The following is a 15142-nucleotide window of genomic DNA, read 5'->3' as shown; positions in this document are numbered from 1 at the left end:
GGGGTCACTGGCCTGCCCCTCCCATCACAAGCCCGGATTGCCAGACCCCGGCAATTTCAAAGGAGGTGTGGGTGCTGTGGGGCCTTGGCTGCCAGTGTCGCCCCAAGGCTCCCCACCTACATTCTGTCTCCTCAGCCACCCAGTTACAGCCCCAGGGAGTCCCGGTATGGCACACGCTGTGCCCCCAAATCTGGGGAGGGGGGTAAGGCTGCATCCACCTGTTACCGCTGTTGACCCCAATGTTGAAGAATATCACAGAGAAGCATGCCGAGGCGAGGTCAGAGTAGAAATTAGAAGTTTATTAAAGGACAGCAGGAAAGACTTCTCAAGAAGGAGACCCAAGAGGTGGAATCCGTGGACCTGCGGTTGTCTCCCCTTTTTATAGTTCTTTCAGTGATGGAATGTAGGTGCAAGGCCCGAGAGGTGGGGCACAGGTGGGCCAAAGAAGAAACTTCATTAACATTTCTTTGGGATGGGCTCTGGGCCTTGGGGACATTAACATTCCAGTTGTTCCGCTGTTCCGGGAATTCGTTCTCAACCTGGCCTCCCTTTTGGATCTCACTGGATATTAGACCCGGTTTACCTGACCACACTGACTGCCTAACTTTAAATCTGGCTTCACACCTAGGTTTCCAAGAATGGCCACAATCTCTGGGGCTCAGGCAGAGAGTAGCTGCAGGGACAGCAGAGAATCCCCCGAGGGAAACGTCCAGCAGGGCTCTGGGGCAGGGCTGCTTTGGAGCCCCCAAAGCACAAGTCCAGCCCGGGAGAGCCCCAGGCTCCGACTCTAACCACCAGAGTGTGCAGAAGCTGCAGCAGCAAAGCCTTGGAGTCGGGCTGTTCTGGGAGTCTGTCCTGGGAGTCGGGCTGTGGGGGCAGGACCGTGGGGGCAGGACCTCCACCCTAGGGGGTCTGGAAGGCCACAGCCAACCCAGAGAGCCTGGGGGCAGAGACTTGAGTCCAAGACCATTCTCAGGCCTCGGGGGTTGGAGCTGCTCTCAGACCTGTTACCCCTTCTTCCTCCTAGTTCCTCAGGAATGTCTCCGCTGAGCAATCTGCCTCCTGTGAGTCATCCAGTCCTTCCCAAATCTAATTTAGATAATCTTTAGATGAGACTTTGGACTTAGACTTTAAAGTTCAAGGAGTGAGTTCAGACGTTGAGGCTGTTGGGACAGAACAAATGTATTTTGCATGAGAGACAAATAGGAATCAGAGGGCTGGGAGCGGCCTCTGGGAGGGGGTGATCTTGCCTGAAAGCCCAATTCTCCAGAGTCCATAGGTAGACACTGGAGGCTGGAGGGAGATTTCCCGTCCACCCTCTGAAATTTTACTGGAGTGAATTGACATTAGGCAGATTAAATAGGAGAAAAGATACACACATTTATTAACATGAATGTGGAAAAAATCAGAGACAGGACTCACACAAAACATGAGACTCTCCAGCAGCCAGCTTAAGTAACTTTCTGAGCTACCTTAATGAATAGTTTTGAATAGGGAGGTTTTTGGGGGATCTGGAGGTGCTGGTGACCAGGGATGGCAGAGGAGAGGGGAGAGATACCTGGTAACAAAGTTTGTTTCATTATAGGTAAAGTCTCTCAGAAGAATAGATGAGACGTCTGTCCAGATAGGCAGGTGTCCTGGTGTGGAGATCTTTAGTCTTTTCTCTCTGGTTAATCTTACCTGATTAATGAAATTTCATAATTGTTGCAGTCCTTCTGGGAAAGGGACCTCAGAGGAAGCCCCTCCCAGCACTTTGGGAAACAGAGAAAACCCAGAGACAAGACAGTGGCGGGTCAGGGGCATGTGAGGGACTTCCCAGGGCGACCTGCTCTCCTGGGTTCCAAGTCAGGGCACTTTGGATCCGGTGTGTCGTGATCTCGGTACGGCATCTACACACAGAACTTTTAAAAGTGTTTCCTCAGGTTTCTTATTACTATAGTGATTTAAGTTACAGCCAACAACTTAGTCCAACTTTTTATGGCCGAGAAGGAGTGGGAATGACATCACTCCCAGGAATCAGACGCCGATACAGCAGCCCTTCAGGTAATTGTATAGGACCGAATTCTTCATAGGCAGGGCAATCATATCAGGTATTAGGAGACCGGACCTTGCAAAGTGGTAGGTCATGAGGATGGAGCCCACCTGGATGGAATTTGTGATCAGTGTCCTTATAAGGGGCCCCAGGCAGCTGCCTCCCCGCTCTTCCACCCTTGAGAGCACTGTGAGAAGACCCCAGCTAACCAGAAGGCAAGGCCTGGCTACACACTGAATCCGCCAGTGTCTTGATCTTGAACTTCTCAGTCTCCAGAACTGTGAAAAATACACCTCTGTGGTTTATAAGCAGTCCAGTTTATGGTAATTGGTTATAGCACCGCCTGGATGAAGACAGCGGGCGGGCAGGCGGGTGGAGGTCTAGGGAACAGGAAAGAGGAACTAAGCAGGCCAAGAAACCCAAGTACAGGGACGGAGAAGCACCATCCGCTCACTACAAAAGGCTGAGTTCTCCTAGTAGAGAGCATCTTCTTGTCAGAAATAGAAAGAAAAGTGTGCATCCAGTGGGGAAGCGATAGAGAGAATGACCAGAAAAATACACATGGCTCCTGAACATGTCGAAAGAATGCTCACAGAAAACGAAATGCAAACTAAACTACAGAGACGCTGCCTCCCTCAGCGAGGCTGGTGAAATCAGGCACCACGCACTTTGCTGCTGGGGAAGTGCATGGTAGGGCCAGTGTGGCACCATCTGGCAGTGTCAATCACCACTACGGAGATGCACTTGTTGATTCAGAAAGTCCATTTCTGGTCATTTATCCTGCAGGATATGCTACAAAGCATAGAACAGCTATGCTTTGTAACATTGTTAAGGTAAAAAGAGGTGGGTTAGAGGCTGGGGGTGGGTTAGAGGCTGGGGGTGGGTTAGAGGCTGGGGGTGGAGTAGAGGCTGGGGGTATAGCTCTGCTGTAGAGCACTAGGCCACCAGTTCTATCCCCAGCACCAGAACAGAGTTAGGAACAACCCAAATGTCTATCCCAAGACTAGTTAAACGAATTACGGTTTATACATAAAATTGAATGCTACATGGCTATAAGAGGAATCAGGAAAGTGTAAATGCACTGGCACATTATAGGAAGGGCAAAGCAAGATGATGCTTCTTGTGTACCAGGGTGAGAGAGGAGAATCTATATTTATATTTACTTTTTAAAAAAATATTCATTTTTTAGTTGTAGTTGGACACAATACCTTTATTTTATTTATTTATTTTTATGTGGTGCTGAGGATGGAGCCCAGGGCCTCACACGTGCTAGGTGAGAGCTCTACTGCTGAGCCCCAGCCCCAGCTCTTATATTTACTTTTATATGCATGAAAACTCTGGAAAAATCGACAAGAAATGAACAATAGTGGGGTGGGGCTGTGGCTCAGTGGTAGAGTGCTCACTTAGCACATGTGAGGCATTGGGTTCGAAACTTAGCACCACATTAAAAAAATGAAATAAAGATATTGTGTCCACCAACAACTAAAAAGAAATTAAAAAAAGAGAAATGAACAATAGTGGTGAGCTGTGTGTGTATGTGTGTGTGTGTGGGGGGGGGTGGGTGTGTGTGTGTGTCATGAGAGACTTGTAGAGATGGGAATCAGTTCAATAAAAAATAAGTATGGGATGGGGCAGGAGTTGAAGCTCAGCAATAGAGCACTTGCCTTATACGTGTGAGGCACTGGGTTCGGTTCATAGCACCACACATAAATAAGCAAATAAAATAAAGATCCATCAACAACTAAAAAATAAGTGTGGAAGTTGATTTATTTAAACTGGATTTAACACACACAATCTCTCTCTCTCTTTCTCTCTCTATCTATACACACACACACACACACACACACACACACACACATATATATATATATATATATATATATATATATAAATATAAATGTTATTGAGAAACATTACCCATAGCATACAATGAATCCATTTAAAATATACAATTAAAAAATAAATAAACATAGGATTCAATGCTTTTTATTGAATTCACAGAGTTGTGCAACCACCATCAAGTTTAGAACAATCAAGTTTAGAACATTTGCATCACCCCCCCCAAGAAACCCCACACCCGTTAGCAGCCCCCCCCACCTTCCTGCATCCCCCATCCCTAGACGACTACTATCTATAGATTTGCAGATTCTGTACATTGCCTTAAATGGACTCACACAATCTGTGTCTTTTTTCACCCAGCATAAAGCTTCCAAGATCATTCCCATAGTAGCATGTGTCAGTTCTTTCTTTCTTTCTTTCTTTCTTTCTTTCTTTCTTTCTTTCTTTCTTTCTTTCTTTCTTTCTTTCTTTCTTTCTTTCTTTCTTTCCTTCTTTCTTTCTTTCTTTCTTTCTTTCTTTCTTTCTTTCTTTTCTTTCTTTTTCTTCTTCTATTTTTCTTTCTTTTTTTTTCTTTTTGGCTGAATATTATTTCTTTACACTGACATAACACATTTATCTGTTCATCAGTCAATGGATATTTGGTTTTATGTTTTTGTTTTGTTTTTTGGTACTAGGGATTGAACTCAGGGGCACCCCGACCACTGAGCCACACCCCCAGCCCTATTTTGTATTTTCTTTAGAGACAGGGTCTCACTGAGTTGCTTAGCACCTTGCTTTTTGCTGAGGCTGGCTTTGAACTTTCAATCCTCCTGCCTCAGCCTCCTGAGTCGCTGGGATCACAGGCCTCGGCCACGGTGCCTGAAGTCAATAGATATTTGACTTGCTTCCACTTTTTGGCTGTGATATCCAATGCTACTCTCAACTCTCATGTATGGTTTTTCTGTGGACGTGAGTTTCCATTTCTCTTGGGTCTACACCTAGGAGCAGAATGGCAGTCAGGGTAGCTGATTTTAATTGTTTGACAAGCACTAGTTTATTTTCCAAAGTAGCTCCATGATGTTGTTACATTTCCCCCCAGCAGGGCAGGAAGGTTCTAATTTTTTGATACTTTTTACTTTAGTTTCTGGTGTCCTGCTGGGGTTGCGGCAGCCCTGGCATGGTAAGCATGAGCTCTACCCCTGAACTGCCTCCCAACCCGGGCCCTGCATTCCTTTGTGCACAGCATCGCTGTGTGAACAAGGTGTGGAAGAGGTGCAGGCAGGCAAGCCAGGCAAGGCTAGGGCTGGGCCTTCTTTCATTTTTTCCTCTAATATTGATGGTTCCATTGTTGGTGTGTGCCAGGCCAGCCAATGTCACCCCGCTGTGCATCTCATGTCTCGTTTTGAGCCCCCTCTTTTCTCATAACATTATAAATATCAATTACTGACACACAGGAAGTTCTAATTCATTCATTGTAACTGCTGCGTGGTGTGCCACCAAGTGACCAACCCATATTTCATTCACCATTCCCCAGGGATGGGATTTCAGCTGCCTGCAGTTTTTACTGCTGAGCTCAACCCTATGAGGGGAAGGGGGGGTGGGGTGAGGAGGGGGGGTGGGGTGAGGAGGGGGGTGGGGTGAGGAGGGGGGTGGGGTGAGGAGGGGGGGTGGGGTGAGGAGGGGGGGTGGGGTGAGGAGGGGGGGTGGGGTGAGGAGGGGGGGGCAGCCCTCTATGGCTCTTTTTTTTTTTTTAAAGAGAGAGTGAGAGAGAGGGCTGGGGATGTGGCTCAAGCGGTAGCACACTCGCCTGGCATGCGTGCGGCCCTGGTTCGATCCTCAGCACCACATACCAACAAAGATGTTGTGTCTGCCGAGAACTAAAAAATAAATATTAAAAAAAAAATTCTCTCTCTCTCTCTAAAAAAAAAAAAGAGAGTGAGAGAGAATTTTTAATATTTATTTTTTAGTTCTTGGCGGACACAACATCTTTGTTGGTATGTGGTGCAGAGGATTGAACCCGGGCCGGGCCACACGCATGCCAGGAAAGCGCGCTACTGCTTGAGCCACACCCCCAGCCCCCCTCTATGGCTCTTCTCTGCTCACTTGGCCAGAGTTTCTTTGGAGCACATTTCTAGAAGCAGAGTTTCTGTCAATCTCTAGATGTGAGCTGGTATCTCATTATGTTTTTAAGCACATTTCTCTGAATACTTCTGAGTGGTAGCAACTTTTTATACAATGATGAGCCCTTTGGGTTTCCTAGTCTCAACAAAATGCCTTTTGAAATCCTTTATTATTGTGATTGGACTGATGCTTTCTCTTCATGTCTCTCTCTCTCTCTCTCTCTCTCTCTCTCTCTCTCTCTCTCTCTCTCTCTTTGGAAGGGGTAGGTACTGGAGATTGAATCTATGAGTGCTTTACCACCGAACTACATCCCAGCTCTTTTTATATTTTTTATTTTGGGACAGGTCTCCCTAAATTACCCAGGTTGGCCTAGAACTTGCGATTCTCCTGCCTCAGCCTCCTGAGTAGCTGTTACAGACTTGTGCCACCTCACCTGGCTGGAATATTGAACTCTGATGTAGGCAAGTGTACTATTCTTCCCCTCATAGTTTATGTTCTTTGTGCCTGGTTTAAGAAATTCCTTTCTTGGAGTGGGGTACAGCTCAGGGGTATAGCACTTGCTTAGCTCCAGCACCACGAACAAACAAAAACAAACAAATTTCTTTCTGTCTCAGTTAATTTAAAGATATTCTGGATTTGCCTTCCTTAAATCATCTAAGAGCTTTTGAAGACAAAATTTTTAAAAGTATAATGTGGTGGGCTTGGTGGCGTGTGTGCCTATAATCCCAGCTACTTGGGAGGCCCAGGCAGGAGGTAAGTTCAAGACCCTCCTGGGCAATTTAGCATAACCCTGGCTAGACAATAAAATCGCATTAATGATGCCAGAGGAATCTGTAAGATGCTCTTATATTCCATAAAAGGGCACATGGTTTAAAAACTTGAGAAGCAACAGTGATCGCCTCTTCCCATCCTCGGGCCTGGGGGGTACCAGAATACGCCACTTGAAATGTGCTTCTTTGGCATATGGATATTCTGATGGTCACTGAGAACCATCAGAAAAGCTTAAAAATAGGAACCACATTTTCCTTTTGTAGAGGAAATTTACATCGATAGAGGAAATTTAGTCACTTTCCTGTAAATTGCCTCCCCTCACCCCCCCAGTAGCCCCCAAGCCCTTTGTTCTATGTTTAGCACATGTTGTCACTGAAGCCCAAGTTCCACTCACCCCTGAGGTCAACAGCACTGGGAGCTCCTGCGTACACGTGATGGATGCCCACGTTAATGAACTTGTGTTCCTGCTTCTTGTTAGTTCATCTTGACTGGTCTAGTTTAAAGCGTCCAGTGAGGAGCCTCAGATGGGTAGAGGAAAAGCTTTCTTCTCTACAGACCTCGAGCTAAGGCCAGAATTGTATTCGCTGTCATGTGGGTTTGATGGATGGTGGCTGGGCTCTGGGATGTTAAGACCCTGGACTCGATTCTCTTTCCCTGCCTTTGATCAACAGCCTTCATTCCCGCTTGTGACCCTGGGGCTTAGTTGGGCCATAATTCCCCGCTCTGGCCCCATTTCAATGCTCTGGCTGGCTCAGAGCCCTCCCCTGGGACTCGTGGGACACTTGTGGGGAAAGGGAAAGAGAAGCTGAAACAGCTGTTGCTCCTTCCTGAGACCGTGACAATATCTGATTCCTTCAGACACCTGCCACAGCATACTGTCCTTGGCCAATCGGCTTCCACTGTGGCCACAGGGATGGCCTTTCCTCGAAGCTGGGTGCTATCTGGAGCTCGGTCCATCTCCCGAGAGTCACTCGGTGGTGAATGAACTGGGCTTGACTTTGGGTTGTCAGCTCTCAGGGACTGGGTTGTAGAAGGGGCCATGGGTGGCTTCAAAATGGGAACTTCCCATGGAAACTTGCCCGCAGCTTCCTCCTCTAGGGCCATTTCAGGATCTTCCTGGGCCCCTTGCATTACTTTTAAGTCCCTACCACATCCTATTAAGCCTAAGAAAATTGCCTCTTCACGTTGTCAATAGGTGCAATTAGATACAATCATCTGAATCCAGAGGCAGTTGATTGATACTACATTTTGTAGACATTTTAATTAAACATTGGTTAGTTTCAATTTTACAGTGTTTTGGTTTTTTTTTTTTTGAGTCAGTCTTGGTCTCCAGGTCTCCCATATCTTTATGTGTCCTTGAAATGTTCACACAGTCAGGCTCTGACTTATGGAGTCTGATGGTGAAACGGTCCAGCCACCAACGTTCATCAGACCAGACTGACCAAGATCCTGATAGCCACAGAAACGCCAAGGATTCCCCAAGCACCTTCCTGGGTTTAAAATCATGGGCTGCTTCCAAAACCCTTTATACAGAGTAAGTGGATATTGCAGAGATTCTTTCTCCCCTTGGCAAAATCAAGGAATCTTGCTGGACCCCTTCATCTGTGTAAGATCTTGGAATGGGGTCTGAACCCCCTTCTACGTATGGATAAAACCACAGGATATTTGTAGACTTTCAGATTGTGAATACAGCCGTGGCCTGTTGGCTAGCCTCCTCCTCTGGTGAGGGGCATATTTAGAGAATGGCCTCCTATCTCTCGCATCCTGAACGCACACAGAGTCCCCCAGGTTCATACCATGGGATCCCAGATCTAAAAGAGTCGAGCAAATGAACCCCTTCCTCTTGGCAGAGTTGTTCATTGTGAGGAGTTCTCTCCTGTCTTAGGATCGCCAGTGTGGAATCTGTTTTGACAAAAGGTCTCCACAGCCGGTCTCTGTCTGTAGAACTATGAAATACAATAAAGCCTCCTCATTATGAAATCACGAAACATTCCTGAGTACTTCCTGAGGATAGAATTTGGGGGTCGTAAAACAACTTCTTCTTCTTGTATATAGAATTTTGAAGAACAATTAATCATGGGATGTTTGCAGAGCCCCTTCTTTTTTTTTAAAGAGAGAGTGAGAGGAGAGAGAGAGAGAATTTTTAATATTTATTTTTTAGTTCTCTGCGGACACAACATCTTTGTTGGTATGTGGTGCTGAGGATCGAACCCGGGCTGCACACATGCCAGGCGAGTGCGCTACCGCTTGAGCCACATCCCCAGCCCCAGAGCCCCTTCTTGTCCCTTGAGTTTTGTTCTGTTTGCAGACCGCCTGCCTGGGTAGGAAATCATGGAACGTCCACAGAACCGCTTTCCTTATCATGATGGAACATCTGCAGAGCTTCCTCATCTGTGTGGACTTGGAATGTTAGCAGAAACCCCTTCTGTGTGGAATTATGGGAGGCTGATTGAGCTCTCTCCCACATATGTGCTCCGGGAACCCTGACTGAGCCCCCAACCCTGTAGGAACTCCTGAAATGCTGACTGAGCCCCCAACCATGGAGAGACTCCCAAAATGCTGACTGGTCTCCTGGTGGTGTAGAATCACAGGCTGTTACTTAAGGACATTCTTCAGTATAAAATCTTGAAGTCCTCAGGAGGGCTGGAGGAAGAGAGCAGACATGGGCCATGGCTGTGCTCGATTACATGTTGGAGAGAAGCAGAGGATACAAAGTGCGTGGCCAGATCATGGAGGGTCTTAAAGACCAAATGAAGGTTAGGAATAGTTCTACAGACTATAAAGAGCCACCAATGTTTTGAGGTAGAAGAATGATGTGATGCAAATTATATTTGAAGAAGCTTGGGGCTGGCTAGCTCCGTTGGTAGAGTGCTAGCCTTGCATGCACAAGGCCTTGGGTTCGATCCAAAACAAAAACAAAACAAACAAATTATATTTGAAGAAGCTTAATCTGGTAAGAGAAATAGATCAAATAAACTGAAGGGTGGTAGTTTATAAAAATAATTTTAAAGACAAAACAGAAAATCGATATTTACTAAGTACAATAACTTATTGTAAATACTTTCATGAAATAAAGGCTCATCCTCTAAAGCGAGGCTCAGCAAACAATCACCTCTGGGCAAATCTGGCCCACCACTTGTCTTTGTAAATAAAATTTTATCAGAACAGCCATGCACATTTGTTCATTTACTGTCTATGGTGGCTTTTATGCTACAATAGCAGATTCAAGTAGTTGTGCCAGGGATTGTACAGCTTGTTAAAACCAACAACATTTACTATCTGCCTTTTACAAAAGAACTTGGCTACAGAGCTATAGAAAACTAAGAACAGGGTTGGGAATGTGGATCAAGCGGTAGTGTGCTTGCCTGGTATGCGTGCAGGCCCGGGTTCGATCCTCAGCACCATATACAAACAAAGATGTTGTGTCCGCCGAAAACTAAAAAATAAATATTAAAAAAATTCTCTCTCTCTCTTTAAAAAAAAAGAAAACTAAGCAAAAAATTGTAAATGACTTAAATAGACCTCATCAGAAAAATGATTTTTAAAAAAGTGTGACCTAGTTATATGATAAAATATTATATAGCAGTAGAAATAAATAAACTCAATTTTCATGTATCATTATGGATACATGTTACAGAAATGATGTCAAGAGAAAGCAAGTTGCAGAAGAATATATTTATATTCAATTAGGATAGGCCAGGTTATGCTGCAGTAACAAACAGCCCTGATATCTAAAGCTTAAAACAATGTTTTCTTTCTTGTTCATGCTATGAGTTCATCACTAGTCCAAGGCAATTGGAGGATTCCTTTTCATTCTAGAACTCAGCTGCTCTGTAGAACATGATGGTTATTTGGTAGAGAGAAAAGAATGGCATAGGACACACTGACTTTTATAGCTGCTGACAGGAAGTGATAAGTGTCCCTTCTGCTCTGAGTCTCATTTCTCCTGAGAGTGACTGATTAGCCATAGCTCAGCTTTAGGCTACCAGGGTGAATCTCAGGGTCAACCACTGCTCAGCCTTCAGGAGTTCTTGGCACTGGGAGCCCTTGATGGCTGCAGTTATATGCATGCTTGTGCTCTTTATCTGCTGCTGCTCCATCTCTGCTCTGTGATGTTATCTTACTCCTGCATGTTTATGGATTATGCAATGGCTTCCTCAGGGCGTGGGCCTGGGACCTGCTGTAGGAGAGTCGGAAGGGGTGAGCAGGGCAAGGTGATACTTATGATTTTTGCAGGGCAAGGTGATACTTATGATTTTTACCTTTAGGCTGGATCCTTCTTTTTGTGTTTGGCTTAGGCTAACCTGCAGCTGGGCGGTTAGAAGCACAGGAGGCTCAACTATGCTCTCCTGAGATCTACTCAGGGGCCTCCCTTTCTTTAGGCCATTCCCCTGCTCCAGAACCTCCAAGGGCTCTGTACAGCTCACAGGAAACAGTGTAAGAACAGCAAGGCTCTCGTGGATTGAGCACTGTTACATGCCAGGAACTGGAGGGACTCTTTCCCGAATCCTCTTGGCAACTCTAAGGCAAGGAACTATAGGACCTCCATTTTACAGTTGTGCAAATGAAGGTCCAGGAGATGAAGCAACTGGTGTGAATGAAAGAGGAAGGCCAGGAGGAGGTAGGACCAGTTGATCACCAGATATGGCTGGCTCCAGGGGCCTGCTGAGCTCCAAGGTCAAGGTCTTCCAGTCTCAGTCCTCACCTTTTCCTGTTTCTTGCAGGAACCAGCTGCTGCAGCCAGCCAGGTGCCTGCGTCACTGCCCCTTGAGCAAATCTGTCTCATGTCCCTTCAAAGTCAGTCTAGAATTTCTCAGGTTGCCTTCCCTAAGGCCAGCTACAATGAGTCCTGCCTTCACCTCCTTGTCCCAGCTTGCTCACCTCCCTGTCATCCCACAGCAGGACTACAGGAACCTTCACTTAGTCATCTCTGCCCCTGTCAGGCCCAGCATGCGCTCAAAACACATCTGGTGTCTTTCCAGCATTTGTTCAACAATTATTGAGCACCTACTGGCCCTGGACACTGTGTAACATGCAAGAATATGGCAGAAAATGAAACAAAATCCCTGCCCTTGGGGAATGTAGTTTCTGATCTGGGAGACAGAAAAACGAACAAGTGAATACATGCATGGACCATACGATGCCAGGGGATGAAAAATGCCACAGACGGGCCAGGGATGGACAGAGAGGCTGGGGACAGGGAAGCTCCCTTGGAGGAAAGTATTGGGAGAGGTAACACTCGAGCAGGAAGCAGAATTCAAGTCTGTTTGACGGAGGGATTGAGCAGTCCAGGGAAGGAATGAATGAAAAACGAATACCCAGGTGAGCTGGAAACTTAACTTGGAGATGAAAAAGGAGCATGATGGGGGGAATTGAGACAGGGACCCCGATATCTTTTTTTCTCCCTTCTTCCATTAAAGAAAAAAAGTAACCTGTAATCCTAGCTACTCAGGAGACAGAGGCAGGAGGATTGCAAGTTTGAGGCCAGTCAGACCCTGGCTCAAAATAAAATAAAATAAGATAAAAAGAGCTAGGGATACAGTTCAGCTCCTGGATCAGTCCCCAGTACTGCCAAACAGGAAGAAAAAGAGGGAGAGATGTAACAGAGGTTGGTCATCAGTATTTAGTCTGAATGTAGCAAGGCCTCCTTGTCAAGGACTACAGAATAGACCAGAAATTATAAGGATATGATATGATTGCTAATTTACTTGTTCTTGCTGCCCCCCTTCCCCCACTGAAAATTGAACCCAGGGGCAGGCACTGTACCACCAAGCTTTATCCTTTTTATTTATTTATTTTTAAATTTTGAGACAGGGTCTTGCTAAATTGCCTAGGTTGGCCTCAAATTTGTGATCCTCCTGTCTCAGCCTCCAGACTTGCTGGGATTATAGGCATGTGCCATCGCAGCCAGCAAGGATAACAATTGTTGAATTCAGGTGGAGAGTGTACAAATGTGTTGTATTGTTCTTTTTTTTTCTTTCTTTTTTTTTTAAAGAGAGAGAGACACACACACACACAGAGAGAGAGAATTTTAATATTTATTTTTTAGTTTTCGGCAGACACAACATCTTTGTTTGTATGTGGTGCTGAGGATTGAACCCGGGCCGAACGCATGCCAGGCGAGCGCGCTACCGCTTGAGCCACATCCCCAGCCCTTGTATTCTTCTTAAAAGTTAAAACTTTTCTGTGCATCTAAAAATATTTCTTAGACATGGGTGTTTAAAAGGGTTATTATATTGGCTAAAGAAAAAGTATTCAAAATCAGATTAGTTTAGAGAGTTTGGTTCAGGGCCTTTCCACAGTAACCTCACATAATCTATATCACATCCCTGTGGGGTAGGTGGCACGGGGTGGGGTGCATTTCACAAATGAACAGAAACTCAGAGAGATAAGAGGTTTTCTCAAGGTCACACAGTAAAGTTTAGGCCAAGCCGAGAGTTGAACCCACATCTATCCAAATCAAAATTCTCTGCTTCTCTTTTTAAAGCCTCTTCTCTTCCATCCCATTTCCCAGGGCTGTTGGATAAGGCGAGACCCATGTGCATTTACCATGTGTCAGGCATTGCATGTATCCGTCAAATCCTCACAACAATCTCATATGGTCATTACTAATGACATTCCCATTGTATTAAGGTACAGAGAGTTTAACTAACTTGCTTAAGGTCACAAGCTAAGAATGGAAGAGCTGGGAGTTAAAGAACCCCGGCAGTCTGGCTCTATAGCCTCCCCTTAAAAGGGTCAAGTTAACGGTGGAAAAAGTTCAAATTGCTTTAGGAATATAGAGTAGGATTAATTTTGGTTCTCACAGAATCCCTGAAAAGTTCCCCACTCCTGGCTTCTGACATATTCCAAGACAGGGCTCTGGTTTCAGATGTTCCCACATGGGGGACACTTGCCTCTTGGATTCATCTGGGAGCTTCTTGAAGATGGTGGGGTGCTACTGTCACTCCCCATGGGTCTCTAGCTATTGCTCACTGCCTTCTGAGGTGCTCTGGATCAAGGCTGGTCTTGAGGTACTGTTTTAGATATGGTCCCGTGCTAAAGTGATGGGATAGGACACCAATTTGCCTACAGAATGAGCTGCAGGGTGCAGAGAGACCACTGAGGCAGTTTACGGCTCAGTAGTCAAGGGCCTGCCTTCAGAGTCAGGCCAGTTTTGCGTGGAAGGGCGTGACTTGCTTCTCCTTATAGCAATGTCAGTTTCCTCTTTGGTTCCCTGTTCCGTGGGATGTGCACCTGTCTACAGGTCTCCTACTTCACTTGCTGGCCTTGGGTTCAACCTGGGGCCAGAGTGGGCTTTCTCCACCTCAGGGCCTTTGCCCTGCTGTTCCCCCTGGTGGCACTGTTCTGTCCTCACTTGTGGCTGGCTCTTTCTCACCCTTGGTCTCAGCTGATGTCAGCTGCTTAGGGAGACCTTCCTTGTCTACTGTAGCCTGCTGCCAACACATCCTCCTGTTTTATTTTGCTCATATCTGTTATTAGTACCAGATAATTATTGATTGACTTGCGTTTATTCTCCTCCACATGAATATAAGTTCAAATAAGACAAGAGATTTAATCTGTTTTGTTCTCAGCACCAACAACTGCATCTGGCATCCAATAAATAAATAATGAATTGATTGACTGAATAAATAAACGAATGAATGAAAGCCGAGCCCCCCAAGCATTACAATCCCAGTTCTTCTGCTGCAGTGGGCTATCAGACCGTCAGACTTTGCAGATGGCCCCTTGGCCCCCTTCTCGAGGAGCCTGAGCGCAAGCCGGCTGGCTCTTGAGACACGCTCCCTGCAAGCCTGGGCGGTGGCCCCGCGGGGAGAGGGGCTGTCGTCATTTAGTGACGCTCCCTAAAGCCGCTGCGCGGCCGCGGGGGCTACTGGGGTCGGGTGGCGAGCGCGCGGGTCTTTTGCGACGGTGCCCGGCGGCGCTGGTCCCGCCCCTCCGCCCCAGTGCGACCGCCCGCCCCGCCCCCGTCGCTGCGCTGGCTCCGGGCCGCGCGGCCCCGCCCGCTTCATGTGGCCCGTCCTGCGGCGGCCGTTGGCTGGGATCCGCGAGGCGGCCGTTGGCTGGGATCCGCGAGGCGGCCGTTGGCTGGGATCCGCGAGGCGGCCGTTGGCTGGGATCCGCGAGGCGGCAGCGGCGGCGGCGGCCCGCGAGGCTCCGGAGACGGCGGCCGAGGCCCAGGCGGCGGCGCACAGGAGCGGCAGGAGCAGGCCGGGCCCTCGAGCGGCCGCCCGGCTGCAGCATGTGCGCCCGCCGGGGGCTGCTGTGGCTGCCGCGCCGCTCGCTGCTCGCTGCGATCTTCTTCTTCTCCCTCTCGTCCTCGCTGCTCTACTCCGTCTGTGTGGCCCCCGGCATAGGTAGGAGGGGGCCTCCCAGGACCCGACCCCGACCCGGCCCGGC

General features: G+C 47.2%; 1 pseudogene across 1 annotated transcript in view; it reads left to right on the top strand.

The window, feature by feature from the left end:
- The first annotated feature begins 14815 nt into the window (after positions 1–14815).
- Positions 14816–15142, top strand: part of LOC144374928 (transport and Golgi organization protein 1 homolog) — a 167974-nt pseudogene continuing 167647 nt past the window's right edge. The window contains exon 1 of the transcript XR_013434164.1: positions 14816–15099. The product of XR_013434164.1 is annotated as a transport and Golgi organization protein 1 homolog (transcript). The remainder of the gene's footprint in view (positions 15100–15142) is intronic.

This window comes from Ictidomys tridecemlineatus, unplaced genomic scaffold (genome assembly GCF_052094955.1).
Source record: "Ictidomys tridecemlineatus isolate mIctTri1 unplaced genomic scaffold, mIctTri1.hap1 Scaffold_96, whole genome shotgun sequence".
NCBI classification, from domain to species: domain Eukaryota; kingdom Metazoa; phylum Chordata; class Mammalia; order Rodentia; family Sciuridae; genus Ictidomys; species Ictidomys tridecemlineatus.
Note: the sequence above shows the minus strand (reverse complement) of the source record. Positions and strands in the feature narration are given on the sequence as shown.